Source organism: Capsicum annuum, chromosome 2 (genome assembly GCF_002878395.1).
Source record: "Capsicum annuum cultivar UCD-10X-F1 chromosome 2, UCD10Xv1.1, whole genome shotgun sequence".
Taxonomy (NCBI): Eukaryota; Viridiplantae; Streptophyta; class Magnoliopsida; order Solanales; family Solanaceae; genus Capsicum; species Capsicum annuum.
This window is the reverse complement of record NC_061112.1, coordinates 63935783-63961383: the sequence shown is the minus strand read 5'-3', so window position 1 is coordinate 63961383 and position 25601 is coordinate 63935783. Positions and strand designations below refer to the sequence as shown.

Genomic DNA, 25601 nt, shown 5'->3' with positions numbered 1-25601 from the left:
CTCCTTTGATGCGTTGAATGATTCTAAATAATAGATTATAGGCAAAAGCCTATGTTTGGGTGGTTGTGTAATTGGGAGAAAATGATCAAAGAATAGATAGGAAAGGTATATGTAAGGTTGTCAACACATGTTCTTAAAAGACAAGAGATGTTCTTGATGATAAAGTTGAATAGCCTAGCCCATAGAACTTTAAAAAAATTTGGATGAGTGAGGGGCTAAGAACGGCTTATAGGTAGAAAATCTCTTGAAAAGGTCAAAGAAGGGAAGAAAGAAAATGGTGGCTTTGAATTGTTTGGTAATTGTTAAACGAAAAATTAAGAAAATATAGGAAATGATTTGAAAAAGAATAAGGTGGGTAGTTTGAAAATTTTAGGGGTAGAAAGGATTGAGCTATTGCATTGAATGAGGATTTTTTCTCACTTGATCCATATATATTTCTTCTTGCACCTTAAACCTTCATCTTTACCCACAAGACCTTGGTGATTCTAAACTAAGTATGTCGATATTAGTGGCGAAAAACATAAAGGGTAATTCTATATTTCTATTTGATGTACTTGAATTTCTTGGTAAGAATGAGTGTGAATTCTTTCTTTATTTGAGCTCCCTTAGTAATTGAAATGTCTTTAATGTGTGGAACTAACTCTTGCATGAGAACAGCATTGGTACTTTTGGGTAAAGGGTGATGTTTTACTATCGGTTTGGGTAAATGAGTGAAGTAAGTTGGACTATGAAGATTGAGATAAGCTTTGATGATTTTGTGTCATATCTTAATATGTCTTGTGATTTGAAAAGTTCATTTGATACAAACTTGCATCCTTGCTTCACAAATATATGCTTATTGAAATGTTTTGGTTTATTTATTGCCTTGACATGTTTGGAAAGTGTTTATAGAGCTTTGTTAGCTTATTCTTTTAGTATAGCTTTATTCTGGGTGGATTTGAGTTAAATACCCTGTTTTATTGAATTATTCTTGATTTCTTGAGGATAAGAAATTGTATAAGTTTAGGGGGATGATAAGTCATCAATTTGATGACTTGCTAGGGTCTTTTAAGCCTAAATTATCATGCTTTTCCATTGATTTGATGGTAATTCTTACTTAATGCTCATTTGTGTAGGTGAAAGTTAAGAAGGGAAGCAGAGAAAGTCATTCAAGTCAACAAGAGCCCAAATATGAAGGAAAAGAGGCATCTGCTTTGGAGCTGCTATCCATCTACTCTTTATCTGCTTTTGAACCGCTCAAGCAGATCAAGAGCAAGGTGCCATTTTTATAATTTTCAAGAAATGTAGAGTTGGAGCTTAAAAGAGTGTTTTAGTTCATTTTTCAAGACCTAGCTTCTTTTCCCATCCTAGCTTTATCTTTTCATCTTAGCACCTATGTTTTCATCTTAGAAGAAATTGTACTAATCTTGAGTAAAGAATATATGTGAGTGATTCCCAAGGAAGAATTAGTGATATTTCGTTGAACATTTATTGAATTCCAAGTTTGGAACTACATTCTCTTTATTTCTCATGTATGAAGTCAATGATAACTTTAGTATATTTCTACCCTTTTTTTCTATGAGTAGCTAATTCTAAATCTTGGGGTTATGCTTGCTTAGGTTGTGGTAATGCATGGCTATTAGCTATTTATCCTCCTAATAAGTTATTTGTGATGAGTGTTGTATTTATTCCATAATTTAATCAAGAGGTGGGGGTTGTAAACCCCAACCACCCTTGAACCCATTTCATCCTCGAAAGAAGGGAGATGGGTGAGGAATAAATACAACTAATAACTTGAATCATCTTATTTAATGACATCTCTTAGACATAAGGATACAAATTGAGGTAATAGATATGCATACTTGTCACACTTGTGAGGTATTCGAAAGAACCCATTTGTTAAATTTGGTATCGTATTTGACAGATTGACATCAATACATTAACATCTATCCTACCCATCACTTTTAGCTAAAGTTGGATAAAATGTCAAGTACCCATGTAAGAACCCACACCAAGTATTGCATAACCCCAACGCCTATTCCCAATTGAATTCACTCTTAGCATTTTTCAACCTGAAAATAGTGCCCTAAAATTGAAATAGTTGTCATTTTAAACACATTCAAACTAATTCCCCCACTTTACATTTATTCTTGTTTCATTCACATTATGGGTCACCTTTTAGTAAACTATCAACACTCTTGAGTTTTGAATTTCATGCTTTCACTCCTTGTGGATTCGACCCCAACCTAAGTTGGGTTATTATATTGATAATGATTGCCTACACCTATTCAAGAGTGTAATTTGAGCGTTATAAACGTCTTATTGAGTTTGTTTACAATAATAGCTATCATTCTAGCATTCAAATAGCTCTTTTTAAGGATCTTTATGGTAGAAGGTGTAGGTCTCCTATTAAGTGATTTGAGGTAGGTGAGACTAGGTTGTTTGGTCTTCACCTGGTTTACCAAACGTTGGAGAAGGTGAAGTTAATTAGGGAAAGACTTAAGACTTCTCAGAGTCACCAAAAGTTTTACATGGAGATAAGATAGAGGGAGTTAGAGTTTAAGTTAGTGATTGGGTGTTCTTGAAGGTATCTCCTATGAAAGGTGTCATGAGATTTGGGAAGAAGGGGGATCTTAGTCCCCATTATGTGGGTCTATATTAAATTGTGAGGAGAATTTGGAATGTCTTATATAAATTAGATTTGCCTACGAGTTTGGCTTCTATTCAACCTATTTTCCATGTGTTTATGCTAAAAAAGAGTGTGTGTGACCTTTCCTTGATAGTGCCTTTTGAGGATGTTGGAGTTTTAGATTCCTTGACTTATGAAGAAGACCCGATTGTGATAATGGATAGGCAATTTCGTGCGTTGAGGACTAAGGATATAGCTTTTGTAAAGGTGCTTTGCAGAAATCAAAAAGTAGAAGAAGCTACATGGGAAGATGAGGACGGTATGAGAGCCAGGTACCCATTCTTATTTCCCCTGTTAGATGAAAATGCATAAGGTATGAGTTTCGTTTCCCTTTTAACGTATCTAGAATTTATCTATGGATTTTGTTTGTATCCTTTTTTTATCGTGCTAAAGGTGATCTAACTCCTCATTCAGGGATGAATGATCCTCAGGGAGATGCAACGTGATACCCTAAGTTCTTGAGCTTTAGACCCTTCAAGAGTTGAGTAATGGAGGTAGCTTGGTTTTTGAAATTGAAATGACCTAATTTTTTATGAAATATGTCAAGTATGTGTTTTTATGTTATTTGACTATTTTACCTTTACCGGTAGTTACATTATGGTATTTATGGGGTATGGGGTTTATTGGCACAGTTCCAAATGTATTTTGATGTCATTTGTGTGATATGTGATTTTTAGTGGCTTCTAGAGGCTTATATGTGACTACAGTTGATATATTTTGATCCATGTGATAGATGGCAAAATAGAATCTGCTAGCAGATCCAGAAAGTCAATGTAGTGTGGTAACATATTTGGTCTAGATATGTGGCTTTTAAATCTCATTTTGACCCTCAATTTGGAAAATCGTTATTTTGAATTTTGGGGATCAAATTTGTGAAAATGATATCTTTTTTGGAAATATGATATCCCTATTGATCCCGGAGCGTCGAATTTGATATGTAAGCATATTTCATTTGTGTTCACAGGATTTTTGATGAATCCTGAGGGTATTGCGGGGACTCAAAATGATCATAAATCCCCAGCTGATGCACCAGCTACTGGTGCAACCGCAATTGTGAGATTGTACCGCAATCACAATAGGGCCGGCCGACTCAGTGTCACGATTGCGACGTCCCATCTGCGATCGTGATAAACAATTCAGATAACTTACAACGATCGCAACACGTGGGCTGCAATCCCAGGTACTAGGTATAAATGCCCATGTTTTGACATTTTTCACTATTTTAAAGACTTGGAGCTTAGGGTTTTATGATTTTGATATATTTTCTTCCCTTCTAAGCTTGGGTAAGCTCCATTTCACTCATTTCAACTAATTTCTTCTATTTTTACTATTAGATTTTTGTTTTAATTATGGATTAAGTGTGAATTTGAGAATTTTGGCACGTAAGGCCCAAAAAGTGTATTTCACCAATTAAAACCTGAATTAAATACTTTTTCACTTTAATAATGTTGCTAATCCTATAATTATACATTTTTCTCAATTTCAACTTCAAAATAACTTCAAATCTTTATTTTAAAATAGATTTCATAGATTTTACCTCGTAAAGTTTAAAAATGGTTTTACTTCAATTTAGACCTTGTTTTTAACTCATATTTGCTTGGATTTTTAGTTGTAGACTCCTAAAAACATGGGAACATACTTTTGAAATAAAGTTATGATTTTTCCCTTCTTTTTTGAAAATCCATTTAGAGGGTCTATTTTGAGCCCGAGTCCAAACTAGGCAATATGGTTGTTGTTGACTTCCTTTTGAATCATAGATTCTATATTTTGATATTTTAGTTAATTTTGGGTCTGTTCGTGAGGTTTAAGTCTTTGATATTGAAGTGTACAGATTGATTTTAACATTCGAGATAGGTTGTGGATTAACTCTTTCAGACTGGGTTGGATAGTTAATTTGTATATATAATGTATGTTAAGGGGAAGGGAACTAATCTTGAAATTGGCTATCTTATTGTGTTGAGCCCTTATAAAGCCTATATGTGATGTAATTAGTGGATTTCACATATTATGTGCTATGTGTGACCTTCTGGGGTCCAATTTGATGTTGATAGCCTATATACATGAGAATAATTGTGTTTTGTTGATGAAAAGAATATAATGGTACCAAATGTGTATTATGATGTATTCATACTCTATTGCATATGAATCATGTGGAAATTCAAGAATGGTCGAAAAGATTGAGTGGATATTTGGATCACGTGATTGGCATATTGGTTGGTTGTGGAAATACTCATGTGGTTTGTTTTTGAAATACTCATTGTGGTTGGTTATGAGAATTACATCCTCATATTATACTCATTCATGAAAAAATGGTACCACCATGGAAATACTGAGAAACACTATCAATATCTTTTGATAAAACCCTCACTGAAGGAGGTGTCGGGAGGAGATATTGTGACATTTTATAAGACCCTCCCCGAGGGATGTTTTGGGAAGGAGATATGATATATGGATTGTATATGGGTTGATGAACCACCCATAGGTCTTATGAAGGAAAGCTTTAGCTTCGTAGGTGTATACGAAGATTGTGCAATGATCTTATAGGTTGTGCGACAACCTCATGCATCATCATCATCATCATCATTATCATTATCATAATTTTCATTGTATCTACTTCATTATGCTTGTGATGTGATTGTATTTTTGTTTTACTTGTAACTATGTAATTGTTATATCTTCCTACACTTGTACTTCATAATCTTGTATATATATTATATTGTCCTTCCTCGTTCTTCCTGTACATGTTATATTGTATACATATGATCTTTCTGGTTTGTTGCAATATATGTGATATTATAGAACTGTTAGTGCAAGTGGTGTGGTTACCCTTGTGGGATATTTTCTATTTGAAGATGGCATGCCCTTAGTGTGTATATTGTATGTTTTAATATATACTTTGCTCGATTGGCCTATGATACCAACTGAGTACAAATGGACCATACTCACACTTTGTAACGCCCCGAGTTTGTGCCCCGGATGCTACACAGTGCTCATAATCTCGAAAGACCACAATCTAACCCATGACTTATACCTACTACAATTACTGAATAATAATTCTATAAAATACGGAAAGTCGGCGGAAAACATGTTATAAGGTTCAATACTATAGTAAAATTGTATACGATATAATAATACAAAAACTGAAACATTTGTCTGAACATATTCTAGTCTGAAAATCCTCTAAACTATTTGAAATATGAAGTTGATGGGACAAGTCCCCAACTAACTCCGGCTACTTAAATGAACTGATAAACTGAAATACTAGAGAAAATAAGCATGTCCCCGAACTATGAGGACTTACCACTAACTCTGTCAACTGAATGTTTGAACTGCTAAGGATGCTCGGGAGCCCGTCCATCTGAACCTATGATATAAAACATTATAGCGCAAAAGAAAGGTATACGCCAGTACTTTGAATATACTGGTATGCAAAGTGAGGTAGGCTGAAATGCATGGGATCATATTTATGAATAATACTGACTGAATGACATGAGTATAACTGAATGAGAGTATATGCATGAACACATAGACTGTAACTGAGATCATGATAACACTGAATACTGTGTCTGTATACTTATTTACTGATATCTGGGTATACTGATACTGAAATACTGATAACTAAATGACAATATCTAACATTCCTAATTCTATGGAACTATATTGAGTTTTGTACTGGACTGAGTGACTTTGTCGAATGCAGAACTGAACTAAGTTCTATACTGAGACTGAATCTGAAATTGAGACTATGGGAGGTAATCATCTAACTGACATGCCCCTTTCAAAATAAATTGGGATCTAACCTATAACCACAGTTGGAAGAGTGTCAATACCGTTCCACGGGTAAAGAAAAACTGTGAGTTAACCCTCTCAGAAAGAAAGATCTTTCGTCAACCCTCGCTGGAAGGAAAACTCGAACGAGATGTATCAACCCTCATAATATCAAGAAGGAAGATATCTCACCGTACCCTGGCTTGGTAGTTCTATAATGTCGGGATTGCCACTAAGGGTCAAACCCTATGCTGGAAGGAATAACCCCATCCATGGGTTAACGTGATGTTGAATCCTACTCCCATATGAATAGACACTGAACTGGTTCCTAGTTCACACTAGATTTGATAGAACTATTACTGATTATACTGTCTAACTGAACTGAACTGAGTTCACTGAGTTTCATTGATTGATGGAATACTTCTGAATTCCATTAACTAATTGAATTTACTGAGGTCTGAATTGAATACTGAACTAGACTGGACTGATACTGAGTCTACTGAGATTTCCTGAGTCCTATAACTGACTGAGAGTACTACTGATCATGGCATGACTGAGATTATTATGTAACTGAAACTGGCTCTAGGTAAATAGCTAAATTGTTGGGTATTAAATACCCCCAGGACTCAATAGTAATAAAAATAAAGCATCACATGATCTTGCATAGCATAAAAATGGGCACTTATTCATAATGTATCTATAGAGACATTTTATCAAACACTTGCATGGTATAACTTGCACATAAGCTAGCTGACATGATTTCTGCTGACATGATTTCTTTCCCTTACTAGTTCACATGAACAATTCATCAAGCACTTGATAAGAATAATATATGCACATAATGGGTAAGTATCATGACTCGCTTCTAATTTCATAATTTCAAGAGGTTTAACATTGGTTCATACGAATCTACATACATATTAAATAATTCCACATGAAACGTGTAATAAATCATGAAATAAGAATCTAATTAAATTAATAATCATGAATACACTTTAATTCCAATCATAGAAATCATTAATTCTAACTACTTGAAGTTTAATAGAGTTTCTTGGACTCCAAGGGTGGAAGGAACCTTTGGATGAACACTCGACATACCTTAGTTGGTGAATTCTTGAAGAATAATGGTGGAAGCCTTGAGTCTTTGATCTTGAATGTGATGAAATAGGTTTATTCTTCATAAATTCTAAAGAGAATGAGTATATTTTACCTCTTGGACAGCTTAATGATATGTTTTGGGGGATGATATAAGGTGGGAAAAGAACTATTTAACCCTCTGGACGCAGGTTTAAAAGACTAAAAATTGAACCATCGACAAGCAGGCCAATGCATTGTTTCATTGGCATCGAAGCGATATCCAATGCGTTGCGTTGAGTCTGCATCGGTTCATTGGAAATTTCTATTAGGAGCCAAGGAAAATATTGATCGACGTGATGGCTGATGCGCCACATTGAGATCGCGTTGATGTACTATTTTGGATTCCCAAACATGGTTCAAACGAGGTCCCCAAAATACAAAACTCATCTGGGAACACCAATGGATATTTCTGATCATGAATCAAACTAAATATTGACATTTTAAGGTCATAGAGGTTGTGAAATAGAGTTCTAACTTACGAAGTCAAAATAATACTAAGTCTGAATACTTAGCTAGAATTTTATAAGTCTAAGACCCCCTTAGCAAGCTTAAAATATTGAGTTAAACTTAGAATTTTGCGGGTTCTTACAATATCTCCCTCTTGGAAACATTCGTCCTTGAATGAGACTGATTAAATTGAGAATATTGATAAATTGAATTTAAACACTGGACATGCATAACTGAAGCATGATCATGATTGAGATTTCTGATAAACTGAATTATCATACTAAACATGCATATCTATTACATGAGTACATAACTAAATATGATTCATGAATGCATTGCTGGGATTACTGATAAGCTAAGTTTATATACTGGATATGCATATCTGATGCATAAGTACATGACTGAACTAATTTGTGTATGCATGAATAAGTATGCAACGTTAATTGATACCAAGTTGGTACCTATATCTGAACATGAGACTGAGTAAGTTCAAAGAAAAATTGTTACGTTGAGCTGAGTCTGAATTTATGAAGAAGGGGTGAGGCTACTAGGTCAGGATGTCTTCTTCTTCTTCCCAAGTAGCTCCCTCAATGGACTAATTCCATCAAAGTACTTTGACTAGAGGGATTTCTTTGTTCTTCGGTCTGGGAATCTAATAATCAAGGATTTCAACTGGGATCTCTTCATAAGAGAGGTTGTTCTGAATATCTATATCCTCGATAGGGACTAAGACTGTTGGGTCACCTATGCATTTCTTATAGAAGGAGACATGGAACATTGGATGCACTGAAGCTAAGTCTAAAGGCAACTCAAGCTCGTAAGCTACATTTTCGAAACTACTAAGAATTCGGTAAGGATAGACATATCGGGGACTGAGTTTCCCCTTCTTGCCAAACCTCTTCACTCCTTTCATAAAATAGATTTTCAAATACACAAATTAACTAATCTCAAACTCGAGATCCATTCTGCGTACATATGCATATGATTTCTGTCGGCTCTGAGCTGTCTTAAGCCTTTCCCTGATAAACTGGACTTTCTCTAAGGTATCAAACACCAAATTAGGCCCTACCACTGTGGACTCACTAACTTCAAACCAAATAATGGGAGATCTACACCTCCTCCTATAAAACGCCTCAAATGAAGCCATCTGAATATTGGAGTGGTCATCCCAACTACCTTTAAAGTCTATCAAACGTGCTCGCAGCATATCTTCTAAAGTCTAAATGGTCCTTTTTTCTTGACCATCTGTCTGATGATGAAAGGTTGTACTGAGGTGAAATCGGGTACCAAGACTCTTTTTGAATGGCTTCCAGAAATAAGAGGTGAACTGGGTACCTCCATCTAAAATAATAGACAACGAAACACCGTACAATCTGACCAACTCCCAAATATAGAGTTTGGAATAATCCTTGGATGAATAATAGGTATGGACTGGTAGAAAATAAGCTAATTTGGTCATCCTATCTACAATAACCTATATAGAATCATGCTGGCGACGAGTATGAGGAAAGCCCATCACAAAGTCCATGTTCACTTCTTCCCATTCCCAGGTGGGAATACTGAACACCTACATGGACCCACTAGGCTTCTGATGCTCAATCTTAACCTGCTGACATATTAAGCACTTATCCACAATCTCTACAATGTCTTTCTTCATCCCACTCCACCAATAGATCTCCCACAAATTTTGGTATATCATAGTGGCTACTGGATGAATAAAGTAAAGCGCACCATGTGGTTATGCAAGAATTCCCAACTTCAAGTCATCTACACCTGGTACACATAGCTAACCCTGAAAGAGAAACACACCATCTCCCCCTTAGGAGAAAACTTCTACCTTCTAATCCCTGACTGATTCTTTTAACTTGACTAGACTAGGATCCCAATCCTATTTTTCCTTCACCTCATAAACCAGGGTATGATTTTGAACTACTCTACGCCCATAAACTGCCTTCTACTAAATCGACTAAGAGAATACCTAGATGGGCAAACTGGTGAACTTATAGAGCTAACTTCTTCTTACTATCCTCCACATGAGCAACACTCCCCATAGATATCCTATTGAGAGCATCAGCCACCACATTGGTTTTACCTGGATGATATAGGACGCTTATGTTGTAGTCTTTCAACAACTTCGAGCACCTTCTCTGATGGAGGTTTAGGTCTTTCTAAGAGAACAAACACTAAAGGCTCTTATGGTCAGTGAACACAGCAACGTTCACCCCATACAAATAGTACCTCCAAATCTTTAAGGCAAACACTACTACTGCTAACTCAAGATCATGAGTAGGATAGTTTTTTTCATGAGGCTTAAGCTATCTAGAGGGGTAGGCTATGACCTTACCTCTCTACATTAAAATACACCTCAAACCAACTCTGGAGGCATCATAATACACCATAAACCCATCTGAACCATCTAGCAGGATCAAATCTGGAGGTGTAGTCAGTCTCGTCTTCAACTCCTAAAAACTATTTTCACAAGAATCTGACCACTAAAATTTAACTTTCTTCTGAGTCAATTTGGACATAAGGAATGCAATATATGAAAATCCCATAACAAACCATCGATAATAGCCAGCCAAGCCCAAGAAACTCCTGATATCTGATATAGAGATGGGTCTAGGTTAGTTTCTCACTACTTAGGTCTTTTGGGGATCAACTATAATTCCATCACCGGAAATGATATGGCCAAGAAAAGCTACTGACCTTAGCCAAAATTTGCACTTACTAAATTTGGTGAATAGCTGATGGTTTCTTAGAGTCCACAATAGTATTTTGAGATAGACTGTATGATCATACTCACGGCGGGAGTAGACAAGAATGTTATCAATGGAGACTACAAAGAACATATCCAAGTACTGCTTGAACACACGGTTTATCAAGTCCATGAAAACTGTTGGGGCATTGGTAAGACCAAAGGACATGACTAAGAATTCAAAGTGACCATACCGAGTTCTGAAGGCGGTTTTTGGGATGTCACATTCTCTGACTATAAGCTGATGATAGCCCAATCTGAGGTCTATCTTGGAGAAGTAATAGGCGCCCTAAAGTTGGTCAAACAAGTCATCGATTCTAGGAATAGGGTACTTGTTTTTCACTATGACTATATTTAGCTGATAGTAATCAATACACATGCTGAGAGAACCATCTTTCTTACACACAAATAAAACTGGTGTGCCCCAAGGGGACATACTAGTTCTAATAAATCCCTTATCTAGGAGATCTTTTAACTATTTTTTTAATTCTCTGAGTTCTGCTGGAGCCATTCTATATGCCGGAATAAATATGGGTTGAGAATCTGGAAGAAGGACTATTTCAAAGTTGATTTCCCTTTCAAGAGAAACTCTGAGAAGATCTTCGAGAAATACATCTATGAATTCACATGCAACTGACACTGATTAAAGAGTAGAGGTTTCTAAACTAGAGCCTTGGACTCAACAGAGATGGTAGACACATCCTTTAGATATCATTTTCCTTGCCAGAAGGTAAGAAATAGAATGACCCCTAAGTACTGAAATACTAACCCTCCACTCTAGGACGGGTTCATTCAAAAACTAAAACTGGATAATTCTATTTCTGCAATCAACTTAGGCATAGCAAGAATGAAGCCAATCCATATTGAGAATGATATTAAAGTCAGTTATCTCTCATTTGACAAAGTCTGCTGAAGTGACTTTCTGAGATATCATAATCAGACAGTTCCAGTATACCTGTTGGGGTATGATAGATTTACCCACTGGGGTAGAGACTAATAAAGGCTCTACTATAATTTTATGACTGACTCCGAAATAAACTACTATATAAGAAGTAACAAAGGGAAAAGAAGCTCTGGATATAGAAAATAATAGACATATAAATGGAAAACTTATAACGTACCAGTGAACACATCAAGAGAACTCTCCTGATCCTATCGGTACTGAAGAGCCTAAAGTCTGTTTGGCCGCTACACATTAGTGGCACTGGAAGTGGCACCCTGCTAATTTGGATGACTGGACTAAGCTAGGGGACGATTATGCTGACTTCGAGAACCCACCTGAGGACACCATCTGACCCTATGACCGGGCTTGACACATCCAAAACACACATCACTTCCCGCACTACGGATACCTTGGTGGTTTCTAGCATATTTCTGACAAAGACGATTAGTTCAGGCGCTGCTGACACTACCTTGGGGTTTATGGCCTGATGCCCTATCCCTATTGCCATATCTGAATTTTGGCACAGGAGCATTGGCTGAGGACGGGTCTGTAACTAAGGATTTTGGGTAGAACTTAATGACTCCCATCCTCTGACTTAGGCTAAGCAAAATTGATACTACCTATTCTTGCTCTCTTGTTCTCCCTCTTCTTATCACTATTCTTAGCCTCATCTATCTTCTAAGCATGGTCCATGAGCCTAGATATGTCTATATCCTTAATTAACATTGCGGTCCTGCACATTTAAACCACACTATTAGACATGCCGGACACATACTTACTCATCTTCGCACTGCTATCTGCTACTACATATGGGGCATATCTGGCAAACTAAGTAAACTTGAGAGAATACTCTTGTACTGTCATATTTCCCTGCTTTAAATTTATAAACTCCAAATCCTTCACTTTCGCCAACTCGAACGAGAAGAAGCTATCCAGAAAAGCAATAGCAAACTTCTCTCATTATATGGGCCCTACATCTGCATCCCTTTCTGCCTTCTTTTATTTAAACCATAAGTGAGCCATATCATGCAACTAATATACGGCCAACTCAGCACTCTCAATAATAGTCACCCCCATAATGTCATTAACTTTCTACACCTGATCAAGAAACTTCTGAAGGTCCTCATCTGACTTAGACCCAGTAAAAGATAGAGGGTTCATTTGGGTAAAATCCCAAATCTTGGAAGCTACAGTATTGGCCATTGGGTTGGCTAGAACAGTAGTTAGACATTTATTCAAGGCTGCCATAAAATGAGCTAGGGTAGTGAAAGCTACTCTAAACTCAATATGGGCGATGTGTTCATCCGAGGATCTAGATGGATGAGCTGGGGTTCTGGCTGGTCTCCTATTCCTATTCCCTTAGTCCTCTTTAGAGGTATATTCTATTAACATAAGATAAACCTAGATTAGACAGATATTTTAACTGGAGCTCATGCTCAGTCACACGACATAAATACTAAAAGAAGGGAAACTTTTCCTAAAATATCTCGTAGCCTCCTGTCCATAAGTGTGGCGCGCTACACACCCATGCATAAGACTCTACTAGATGCGGCTTTAAAATTTCCTAGGACTCCGTTGAAACTTAGGCTCCGATTCAAAGTTTTTAATGCCCCAATTCTATAACCCGGACTCTACACGGCGATCATAATCTTGAAGGACCACAAGCTAACCCATGACTGGTACCTACTGCAATAATTGAATAATAATTCTATAATTTATGGAAAGTTGGCAAAAAACATACCATAAGGTTCACTACTATAATAAAATTGTATACGGTATTTCAATACCAAAATTGAAACATCTATCTGAAAATACACTAGTCTAAAAAGCCTCTAAACTGTCTGAAATATGGAGTTGATGGGACAAGTCCCCAACAAACTCTGGTTACTAAAATGAACTGATAAACTAAAATACTAGAGAAAATAAGCATGTCCTCGAACTATGAGGACTCACCACTAACTCTATCTGCTGAAGGTTTGAACTACTAAGGGTGCTCGGGAGCTCATGCATCTGAACCTATGATATAAAACATCATACCGCAAAATAATGGTATGCGTCAATACTTTGAATGTACTGGTATACAAAGTGAGGTAGGCTGAAATGCATGGGTTCATATTCATGAACAATACTGACTGAATGACATGAGTATAACTGAATGAGAGTACATGCATGAACACATAGACTAAAACTGAGATCATGATAACACTGAATATTGTGTCTCAATACTGATTTACTAATATCTAAGTATACTAATACTGAATTACAAATATCTGAATAACTGTATCTGAGAGTCCTAGTTCTTTGGAACTATACTGAGTTTCGTACTGAACTAAGTGACTGTGTCTAAAAGTTCCTGAGTATGTCGAACTAAACTAAGTTCTATACTAAGACTGAACCTCAAACTGAGACTATGAGAGGTAATCATCTAACTGGCATACCCCTTTCTAAATAAAATAAGATCCAAACTGCAATCCTAGTTTCAAGGGTGTCAATATCGAGCCACAAGTAAAGACAAGTTATGAGTTAACCCTCTCTGACAGGAAGCTCTTTCGTCAACCCTTGCTGGCAGGAAAACACAAATAAGATATATCAAACCTCATAATATCTGGCAGGAAGATATCTCAACCTACGCTGGCTACTTAGTTCTATAATACAGGGATTGCTACTAAGGGTCAAACCCTATGTTGGCAAGAATGCCCCTATCCATAGGTTAACTCGGTGCTAAATCCTACTCCCATTTGAATAGACACTGAACTGGTTCCTAGTTCATACTAGGTTTCACTAGGTTTGACTAAACTATTACTGATTATACTGTCTAAATAAACTGAACTGAGTTCACTGAGTTTCATAGACTGATGGAATAATACTGAATTATGTTAACTAACTGAATTTACTAAGGTCTGAACTGAATACTGAATTAGACTGGACTGATACTCAGTCTACTGAGTTTTACTGAGTCCTATGACCGACTGAGAGTACTACTGATCATGACTTGACTGAGATTATTCTGTAACTGATACTGGCTCTAGATAAACAGCAAAATTATCAGGTATTAAACACCCTCAAGACTCGATAGCATGAAAAATAAAACATCACATGATCTTTCATAGCATAAAAATGTATACTTGTTCATAATGTATCTATAGAGACATTCTATCACACACTTGCACGGTATAACTTGCACATAAGCTAGCATGACATGATTTATTTCCCTTACTAGTTTACATGAACAATTCATCAAGCACTTAATGAGCATAATATATGCACATAATAGCTGAGCATCATGATCCACCTCCAATTTCTCAATTTCAAGAGATTTAACATAGATTCATACGAATCTACACACATAATAATCAATTCCACATGAAATATGTAATAAATCATGAAATAGGAATCTAATTCAATTAATAATCATGAATACACTTTAAGTCCAATCACGGAAATCATAAATTCCAACTACTTGAAGTTTAAAAGATTTTTTTGGACTCCAAGGGTGGAAAGAACCCTTGGATGAACACTCAACATACCTTAGTTGGTGAATTCTTGAAGAATAATTGTGGAAGCCTTGAGTCTTGGATCTTGAATGTGATGAACTAGGTTTTGTTCTTTATAAATTCTAAAGAGAATGAGTATATTTTTTCTCTTGGAAGGATTAATGATATAATTTGGGGGATGATATAAGGTGGAGAAAGACCCATTTACCCTTCTAGATGCAGGTTTAAAAGACTGAAAGTTGAACAATCGATGTGCAAGCCAATGCATCATGTTGTTGGCATCGATGGATAGCCAATGTGACGCGTTGAGTCCACATCGATTCACTGGAAATTGCCACTAGGATCCAATAAAAATATTGATCAACGTGATACACCGAGATTACATCGATACACTATTTTAGATTCCCAAACGTGGTTCAAACGAGGTCCCAAAAATACAAAACTCATCTGGGAACACCTACTGACATTTTTTATCATGAATCAACCTAAAGATTGACATTTAAGCTCATAGAGGCCGTGAAATAGAGTTTTAAACTTACGAAGGCCAAAATAATACTAAGTCGGAATACTTAGCTAGAATTTTCTAAGTTTAGGACCCCTTAGCGGGCTTAAAAGACTTAGTTATGCTTAGGATTTTGCGGGGTCTTACAATATTTCCCCCTTGAAAACATTCATCCTTGAATGAGACTAATTAAACTGAGAATAATGATAGACTGAATTTCAACACTGGATATGCACAACTGACGAATGATTTCATGATTAAGATTTTTGATATACTGAATTGTCGTACTGAACATGCATATCTGATGCATGAGTACATAGCTGAACATGGTTCATGAATGCAGGGTTGGGATTACTGATAAGAAGAGTTTATATACTGGACATGTATATCTAATGCAAGAGTACATGACTGGATTGATTTGTATATGCATAACTTAGTATGCAACGTTAATTGGTACCAAGTTATAGCTATATCTAAACATGAGACTGAGTAAGTTCAAAGGAAAACTGTAACCTTGAGCTGAGTCTGAATTTGAGGGGAAGAAGAGAGGATACTTGGTCCGCATGTCTACTTTTACTTCCCAAGTAGTTCCCTCAATGGACAGATTCCACCAAAGTACTTTGACTAAAGGGACTTATTTGTTCCTCAGTTTGCGAATTTGATAATCAAGGATTTTAACTAGAATATCTTTATAAGAGAGAAAATTATGAATATCAATGTCCTAGATAGGGACTATGAATGTTGGGTCACCTATGCATTTCTTAAGTAAGGAGACATGGAACACTGGATGCACTGAAGCTAAGTCTGAAGGTAACTCAAACTCTTAAGCTACCTTTCTGAAACGGCTGAAAATTTGGTAAGGACTGACATATCGGGGATTGAGTTTCCCCTTCTTGCCAAACCTCTTCATTTCTTTCATAGGAGAGATTTTCAAATACACAAGATCACGAATCTCAAACTCAAGATCATTTCTGTGTATATATGGGTACGATTTTTGTCAACTCTGAGCTGTCTAAAGCCTTTCCCTGATCAAATGGACTTTCTCTAAGGTATCAAATACCAAATCAAGACCTACCACTATGGCCTCACCCACTTCAAACTAACCACTAGGAGATCTACTCCTCCTTTCATAAAGCACCTCAAACAAAGCAATTTGAATGCTGGAATGATTGTTGTTGTTATATGCGAATTCAATCAAAGGCAAGTGGTCATCAAACTACCTTTAAAGTCTATCTCACATGCCTGCAGCATATATTCTAAAGTCTAAATGGTCCTTTCTTCTTAACCATCCTCTTGAGGATGAAAGGTTGTACTGAAGTAAACTCAGGTACCAAGATCTTTTTAGAATGTCTTCTAGAAATAAGAGGTGAACTTACTTCTATCTGAGATAATGGATAATGAAACACCGTGCAATCTAACTAACTCCCTAATATAGAGTTTGGCATAATCCTCGGCCGAATAATAGGTATGGACTGGTAGAAAATAAGCTAATTTGGTCATCCTGTCTATAATGACCCAAACTAAATTATGTTGGCGATGAGTATGAGGCAAACCCATCACAATGTCTATGTTCACTTCTTCCTATTTCCAGGTCGAAATACTAAACTCCTGCATGTACCCACTAGGCTTCTAATGCTCAATCTTAACCTCCTAACATGTTGAGAACTTAGGCACAAACTCTACAATGTCTCTCTTCATCCCACTCAATTAGTAGATCTCCCACAAATTGTGGTACATCTTAGTGGACCTTAGATGAATAGAGTAACACACGCCATGCACTTCTGCAAGAATACCCTACCTCAAATCATCTATACCTAAAACTCATAGCCGATCCTGGTAGTGCAACACACCATCTTTTCCTTGAGAGAAAACCTCTACCTTCTAAAACCCTGACTGATTCTCTTAACTTGACTAGAATGGGATCCCTATCCTATTTTTCCTTCACCTCATAAACCACGGATGATTCTGAACTACTCAGTACCCATGCACTACCTTATGATGAATCAACTAAGCGAACACCTAGTCGGGCAAGCTGGTGAACTTCCTCAGCTTACTTCTTCTTAGTATCATCCTCATTAGCAACACTCCATATAGACAACCTACTGAGATCATTAGCCACTATATTGGCTTTACCCAGATGATATAGGGCACTCATGTCGTAGTCTTTCAACAACTCCTACCTCCTTCTCTGATGGAGGTTTAGGTATTTCTAAGAGAAAACATACTGAAGGCTCTTATGGTTAGTGAACACATCAACATGCACCCCATATAAATAGTGTCTCAAAATCTTTAAGGCAAAAACTACTGTGGCTAACTCAAGATCATAAGTAGGACATCCTTTTCATAGAGTTTAAGTTGTCTAGAGGCATATTCTATGACCTTACCTCTCTGCATCAAAACACACCCTAAACCGACTCTAGAGGCATCACAATACACCACAAATCCATCTGAACCATCTGGTGGGGTCAAAATTAGAGTTGTAGTGAGTCGATTCTTCAACTCTTGAAAACTCTTTTCACAAGAATCTGACCTCTGGAATTTAACTTTCTTCTGAGTCAATCTAGATATAGGGGATTCAATAGATAAAAATACCTCAACAAACCATCGGTAATAGCAGCCAAGCCCAAGAAACTCCTGATATCTGATAGAGAAATAGGTCTAGGCCAGTTTCTCACTGCTTTGGTCTTTTAGGGATCAATCTAATGCCATGACCGGAAATTATATCGCCAAGGAAAGCTACTGACCTTAGCCAAAATTTACACTTACTAAATTTGGCAAATAGCTGATGGTTTTTGAGAGTCAACAATACTATTTTGAGATAGTCTGTATGATCTTTCTCACTACAGGAGTAGACAAGAATGTCATCTATCAAGACTATGATAAACGTGTCCAAGTGCTTCTTGAACACACAGTTCATCAAGTCCATGAAAGATATTGGGGCATTGGTAAGACCAAAGGACATGACTAAGAATTTGAAGTGACCATACTAAGTTCTAAAGGCGGTTTTTGGGATGTTACATTCTCTGACTCTGAGCTGATGATAGCTCAATCTGAGGTGTATCTTGGAAAAGTAACTGGCATCCTGAAGTTGGTCAAACTAGTCATCAATTCTGAGAAGGGGGTACTTGTTTTTTACCATGACTTTATTTAGCTGACGGTAATCTATAGATATTCTGATTGGATTGTCTTTCTTACACATAAATAAAATTGGTACACCCCACAGGAATATATTGGGTCTGATAAATCCCTTATCTAGGAGATCTTTTAACTGTTTTTTTAATTCTATAAGTTTTTCTAGAGCCATTCTATATGGCAGAATAGATATGGGCTTAGTAGCTGGAAAAAGGTCTATTCCAAAGTTGATTTCCCTTTCGAGAGGAACTCTGGGAAGATCTTTGGGAAATACATTTGGGAATTAACATACAACTAACACTAATTCAAGAGTAGGGGTTTCTGAACTAGAGTCTTGGACTCGAATGAGATGGTAGACACATCCCTTAGATATCATTTTCTTTGCCCGAAGGTAAGAAACAATCTAACCCCTAAGTGTTGAAGTACTACCCCTCTACTCTAGGACGGGTTTATTTAAAATTTACAACTGTACAATTTTATTTCTACAGTTGACTGAGGTATAGCAAGAATGAAGCCACTTGACATCAAAATTGGTCATCTCTAATTTGACTAAATTTGCAGAAGTGACTTTTTGAGATATCATAACTGGACAGTTCCTGTATACTCGTCGGGCTATGACAGATTTTCCCACTGGGTAGAGACTGAGAAAAGCTCTACTAGAATTTTGAGACTGACTCTAAAATCAACTTCTATATTGGGGGTAACAAAGGACAAAGAAGATCCTAGATCAAGCAAAGCATAGACATATAATTGGAAAACATTTAATGTACTAGTGACCAGATCAAGAGAACTTTCCTGATCCTGTCAGTACCAAAGAGCATAAAGTGTATTTGTACGCTGCCCACTGGTGGCACTGGAAGCGGCACCCTACTGATTTAGGCCACCAGACTGATCTGGGGGATAGTTATTCTGACTCTAAGAACCTACCTCAGGATACTATCAGACCCTTTTGCTTGGCTTGCCATATCCAAAACACACATCACTGCCCGCCTTAAAGATACCCTAGTGATTTCTACCATATTTTTGAAAAAGGAGATTGGTTCGGGCACTGCTGACACTACCCTGGGGTTTAGAGCCTAATGACCTATCCCTATTGCCATATCTAAATTTAAGAACAGAAGTACTGGATGAGGACAGAGCTGGAATTGAGGATTTTAGGCAAAATTGAGAATGACTCCCACACTCTGACTTAGGTTGAGCAAAGTTGAAACTACCTATTCTTACTCTCTTATTTTCCCTCTTCTTCCCCATATTCTTATCCTCTTCTATATACTGAACATGGACCATGAGCCTGGATATGTCCATCTCCTAAATTAACATTGCAGTCCTGCCACTTTGACCATACTATTAGACACGCCAAAAACATACTTACTGATCTTTGCTCTGCTATCTTCTACTACATGCGGGTCATATCTGGCTAACTAAGAAAACTTCAGAGATTACTCTTGTACTATCAGATTTCCCTACTTTAGATTCAGAAACTCTAAAACCTTCACTTTTCTTAACTCTAGAGAGAATAACCTATCTAGAAAAGCAACAGCAAACTTCTCATATTCTATAGGCCCTACATTTGGAGCCCTTTCTGGTTTTCACTGTTCAAACTATGAATGAGCCACATCCTCAATTGATATGCAGCCAACTCAGCACTCTCAACAGCAGTCACCCTATAATGTTTGTAACTTTCTACACCTGATCAAGAAACTCTTGAGAGTCCTCACCTAACTTAGACCCAGTAAAAAATAGAGGGTTCTTTCAAGTAAAATCCTGAATTCTGGAAGCAGTAGTATTGGCCACTGGGTTGGCCAGAATAGCAGTTGAACATTCATTTTGGGCTACCACAGAATGACCTAGGATGGTGAAAGCTACTCTAAACTTAGCGTGGGAGATGTTTTAGTCCAGAGATTCTGGATGGACGGGCTGGGGTTCTGGCAGGTCTCCTGCTCCTATTCTCTTAGTCCTTTTTGGAGGCATATTATGTAAATAGAAGAGAAACTTATATTAGATAGAGAGTTTAACTGGAGCTCATGCTCACTCGCACGACATAAATACTGAAAGAAGGGAAACTTTTCCTAAAACATCGTATAGCCTTCTGTCCATAAGTGTGGCATGGTACACACCCATGTACAAGACTCTACTAGAGGTAGCTTTCAGACTTCCTAGGACTTTGTTGAACCTTAGGCTCCAATACTAATTTTGTAATGCCCCGAGTCTGTACCTCAAATGCTATAAGGTATTCATAATCCCAAAGGACCACAGACTAACCCATGACCGGTACATGCTACAATAACTGAATAATAATTCTGTAATATGTGGAAAGTAAGCGGAAAACATGTCATAAGGTTCAATACTATAATAAAAATATATATGGTATAACAATACAAAAACTAAAACATTTGTCTGAAAACACTCTAGTCTGAAAAGCTTCCAAACTGTCTTAAATGTGGAGTTGATGGGACAAGTCCCCAACTAACTTCGGATATTTAAATGAATAGATATAAAATATCATAGCGCAAAAGAAAGGTATGCGTCAGTACTTTGAATGTACTGGTATGCAAAGTGAGGTAGGCTAAAATGCATGAGTTCATATTCATGAACAATACTGACTAAATGACATGATTATAACTGAATGAGAGTATATGCATGAACACATAGACTAAAACTGAGATCATGATAACACTGAATATTGTGTCTCAATGATGATTTACTTATATCTAAGTATACTGATACTAAATTACTAATAACTGAATGACTTTATCTGACAGTCCTAGTTCTGTGGATCTATACTGAATTCCGTACTGAACTGAGTGACTATGTCTGACAGTCCTGAGTCTCTAGAATTGAACTGAGTTCTATACTAAGATAGAATATAAAATTAAGACTGTGGGAGGTAATCATCTAACCGACATTCCTCTTTCTAAATAGATTGGGGCCCAACCTATAACCCCAGTTAGAAGGGTATCAATATTGTGCGATGGGTAAAGATAAGATGTCAGTTAACCCTCTCTGATAGAAAGCTCTTTTGTCAACCCTCATTGATAAGAAAACTCGAATGAGATATATCAACCCTCATAATATCTGGAAGGAAGATATCTCAACCTATGCTAGCTACGTAGTTCTGTAATACAGGGATTTCTACTAAGGGTCAAACCCTCTGCTGGCAAGAATAACCCATCCCTAGGTTAACTCGATGCTGAATCATACTCCTATCTGAATAGACACTGAACTGGTTCCTAGTTCATACTAGGCTTGACCGAATTGTTATTGATTATACTGTCTAACTGAACTGAACATTGTTCACTGAGTTTCGTTGACTGATGGAAAACTACTGAATTTTATTAACTAACTGAATTTACTGAGGTTTGAACTGAATATTGAATTGGACTGGACTGATACTGAGTCTACTGAGTTTTCCTGAGTTCTGAAACTAACTAAGAGTACTACGAATTGTGACATGACTGAGATTATTCTATAATTGATGCTGGCTCCAGGTAAACAGTTAAATTTTTGGGTATTAAATACCTCAGGCCTCGATAGCATGAAAAATAAAGCATCACATGATCTTGTATAGCATAAAAATGCACACTTATTCATAATGTATCTATAGAGACATTTTATTAAACACTTGCATGGTATAACTTGCACATAAGCTAGCATGACATGATTACTTTCCCTTACTAGTTCACATGAACAATTCATCAAGCACTTGATGAGCATAATATATGCACATAATAGGTGAGCATCATGATCCACTTCCAATTTCACAATTTCAAGAGGTTTAACATGGATTCATACGAATCTACACACATAATAATCAATTCTAAATGAAACGTGTAATAAATTATAAAATAGAAATCTAATTCAATTAATAATCATGAATACACTTTAATTCCAATTATGTAAATCATATATTCCAACTACTTGAAGTTTAATAGAGTTTCTTGGACTCCAAGGGTGGAAGGAACCCTTGGATGAACACTCGGCATACCTTAGTTGGTGAACTCTTAAAGAATAATGGTGGAAGCCTTGAGTCTTGGATATTGAATGTGATGAACTAGGGTTTGTTCTTTATAAATTCTAAAGAGAATGAGTATATTTTGACTCTTGAATGGCTTAATGATATGTTTTGGGGGCTGATATAAGGGGGGAAAAGACCTATTTAACCCTCTGGACGCAGGTTTAAAAGACTAAAAATTGAACCATCGTTGCACTGTCCTACGCGTCGTGTCATTGGCATCGACGCGATAGCCAATGCGCCACGTCAATTCCCCATTGGTTCATTAGAAACTTCCACTGGGAGCTAAGGAAAATATTAATCAATATGATGGAAGAGGCGCCGCACTAAGATTGCATCGATACATTATTTTGTATTCCCAAACGTGGTTCAAACGAGGTCCAAAAAATATGAAACTCATCCGAGAACACCTACTAAAATTTTTTATCATGAATAAACCTAAGGATTGACTTTTTAAGGTCATAGAGGTCATGAAATAGAGTTTCCAACTTACGAAGGCCAAAATAATACTAAGTCTGAATACTTAGCTAGAATTTTCTAAGTCTGAGACCCTCTTAGCATGCTTAAAAGACTAACTTAAACTTAGGATTTTGGGGGTCTTATACGCATACTATGGTATTTTGTTGTAGGTTTGAGTGTGCCCCAGCTTGGTTGGTTCGGGCGACTATTGGAGCTTCAAGGTATTGGGTGATTTTCAAGAATTTGAATATTTTCTAGTACCATTTTCTATAGACTATATCTTTACTTTTATTTCAGAAAAAAAGTGTCTCTTGTATTTTCGACATCTTATGTATTTCATTTTGATTTAAGTTGTATTAGATATGTTCTTACACTATTGACACCCTATTTTGGGAATGATGTAATTTATTTTATTTTTCTATATTTTTGATATTGTTATAGTTTAGGCTTTATTCTGTAAGCCTTGCCTTGGGGGTATTTCTATATTTTTCCCCTTGGTGAATTAGTTTGGGAGATAGGCTTACTTGTCAAGGTACTCCACGACAAGTGCTATCATGCCCCTTATTTTTGGGTTATGCTAAATTGGTATTAGAGCCAGGTTTCATTAGTTTTAATGGTGAAAGAATGGAATTTCTAATAGAGTCTCGCAGATTGATACGTAGATATCTGTATCTATCTTTGAGAGGCTATAGAATTTCTTTAGGAAAAGTTTTGTTATTGTTTTCCTTATCGTGTACATTTCTTTTATACCTTGTATTCTGAGTTATATTTCACTCTTTCTGCATAGATGATGTTGACTAGGTCCCGCGAGAGCAGAGTGTGGAGCCTTCACCTAAAAGGTGAACCTCAAGTCGTGGATGAACTCAAGGGAGTGGACGAGCCCATGGATCAGCCGTCTAGGCAGAATGCTAGGGGACTCTCCCCTGAGCCTCAAGTTGAGCATATTTGGGGCACAGGTTCAGCTCCGGTTTCTTAGAGTTTGTTTTGCCTAGTCTTGGAGGGGTTATTGGTCCATTTATTAACCTATTTAGAGGGTTCTCCTTTGATTTTTTCGGTTGTTCCTCTAGTTTTGAGTGAGGACCCTCCAACTACACCTTCTTCTATTTTGGGTACTCATCAAACCTTAAGTACTATTCCTATTTTAGTACCAACATCTGAGTGTGGCATTTCAGGATTAAGAGTTCAGCCTTCATCTATGTTACCTCCCTAGATAGGATCTCATCCTGCCAGATTTACTATGTAGTGAATCCTCCTCTTATTGTGAGAATAGTTATGTATTCTAAGGATCAGAAAAGGTTTGAGAGATTTACTCATTTGGGTCCTTTAAGATTTAGCAATGTTTTGGATGAGGATGCTTTTGTGTTCCTAGTTTATTATCAAGAGAAATTACATAATTTGGGTTCTCTAGAGCCACATGGAATTTCCTATACTATATATCAATCGAGAAATATTACTAGAGTGTGGTGGAGGTCGCTGGTTGGTTATGGACCTCTTAATTCTCCTGAGATAATGTGGGATCAGTTTATTGATGTCTTTCTAGAATGATATTTTCCTTACAATCTGAGTGATCAGATGAGAGATGAGTTTGATTGCCTGGAGAAGGGATCTATAACTGTTAAAGAGTATAAGGCATGCTTTCTTACCTTTCCAGATATTCCTATGCTAGTAGTTCTATCAAGTCTTAGAAGATTTAAAAGTTTGTGAAGGATTTGGATATCTCTCTTCAATTGGCTACGTCTCATATGGTTGTATTTGGAGTACCTTTTTGGAGTATAGTGGATACAACACCAAAAGGATTGGGATGGAAGGAAGAGTGCATGAGATAAGTTTAGAAACAAAAATAGAGGTCGTGAAGGAATGGGTCATTACAGACCTTGGTCCATGCCATGAGAAGGAAGATATGGACCTAGATACTTCCTAAAAAATGAATTCCAGTATGTCACTGCAATAAGGCCATGGTGCACATCCTAGTCCTTAAGATAAGAGAGACGACACGAACCCTAAGGAAAATTCGGCCAAATTGTCCTCCTACAAATAGGATACTTGTAAATAATGCAAAACACCTTAGACGACTTAGATACTTGGGGAGAGACTAGAAAACACAGTAATTAGGGTTTTTCTTTCTTTATTTTAGTTTGTTTATGGATTATAACATGTTTTCTACCTTTGTGATTACTATTATGTCCATGAGTGACTAAAAGACCTCTTTCCAAATTTAAGTACAAGAACATGAATACTATAGATTTGAATTGATTTTGGTTTGATTGCTTATCATATTTTATTA

General features: G+C 36.8%; 1 pseudogene; it reads left to right on the top strand.

The window, feature by feature from the left end:
• Positions 1-25601, top strand: part of LOC124896171 — a 45600-nt pseudogene that overhangs the window by 5011 nt on the left and 14988 nt on the right.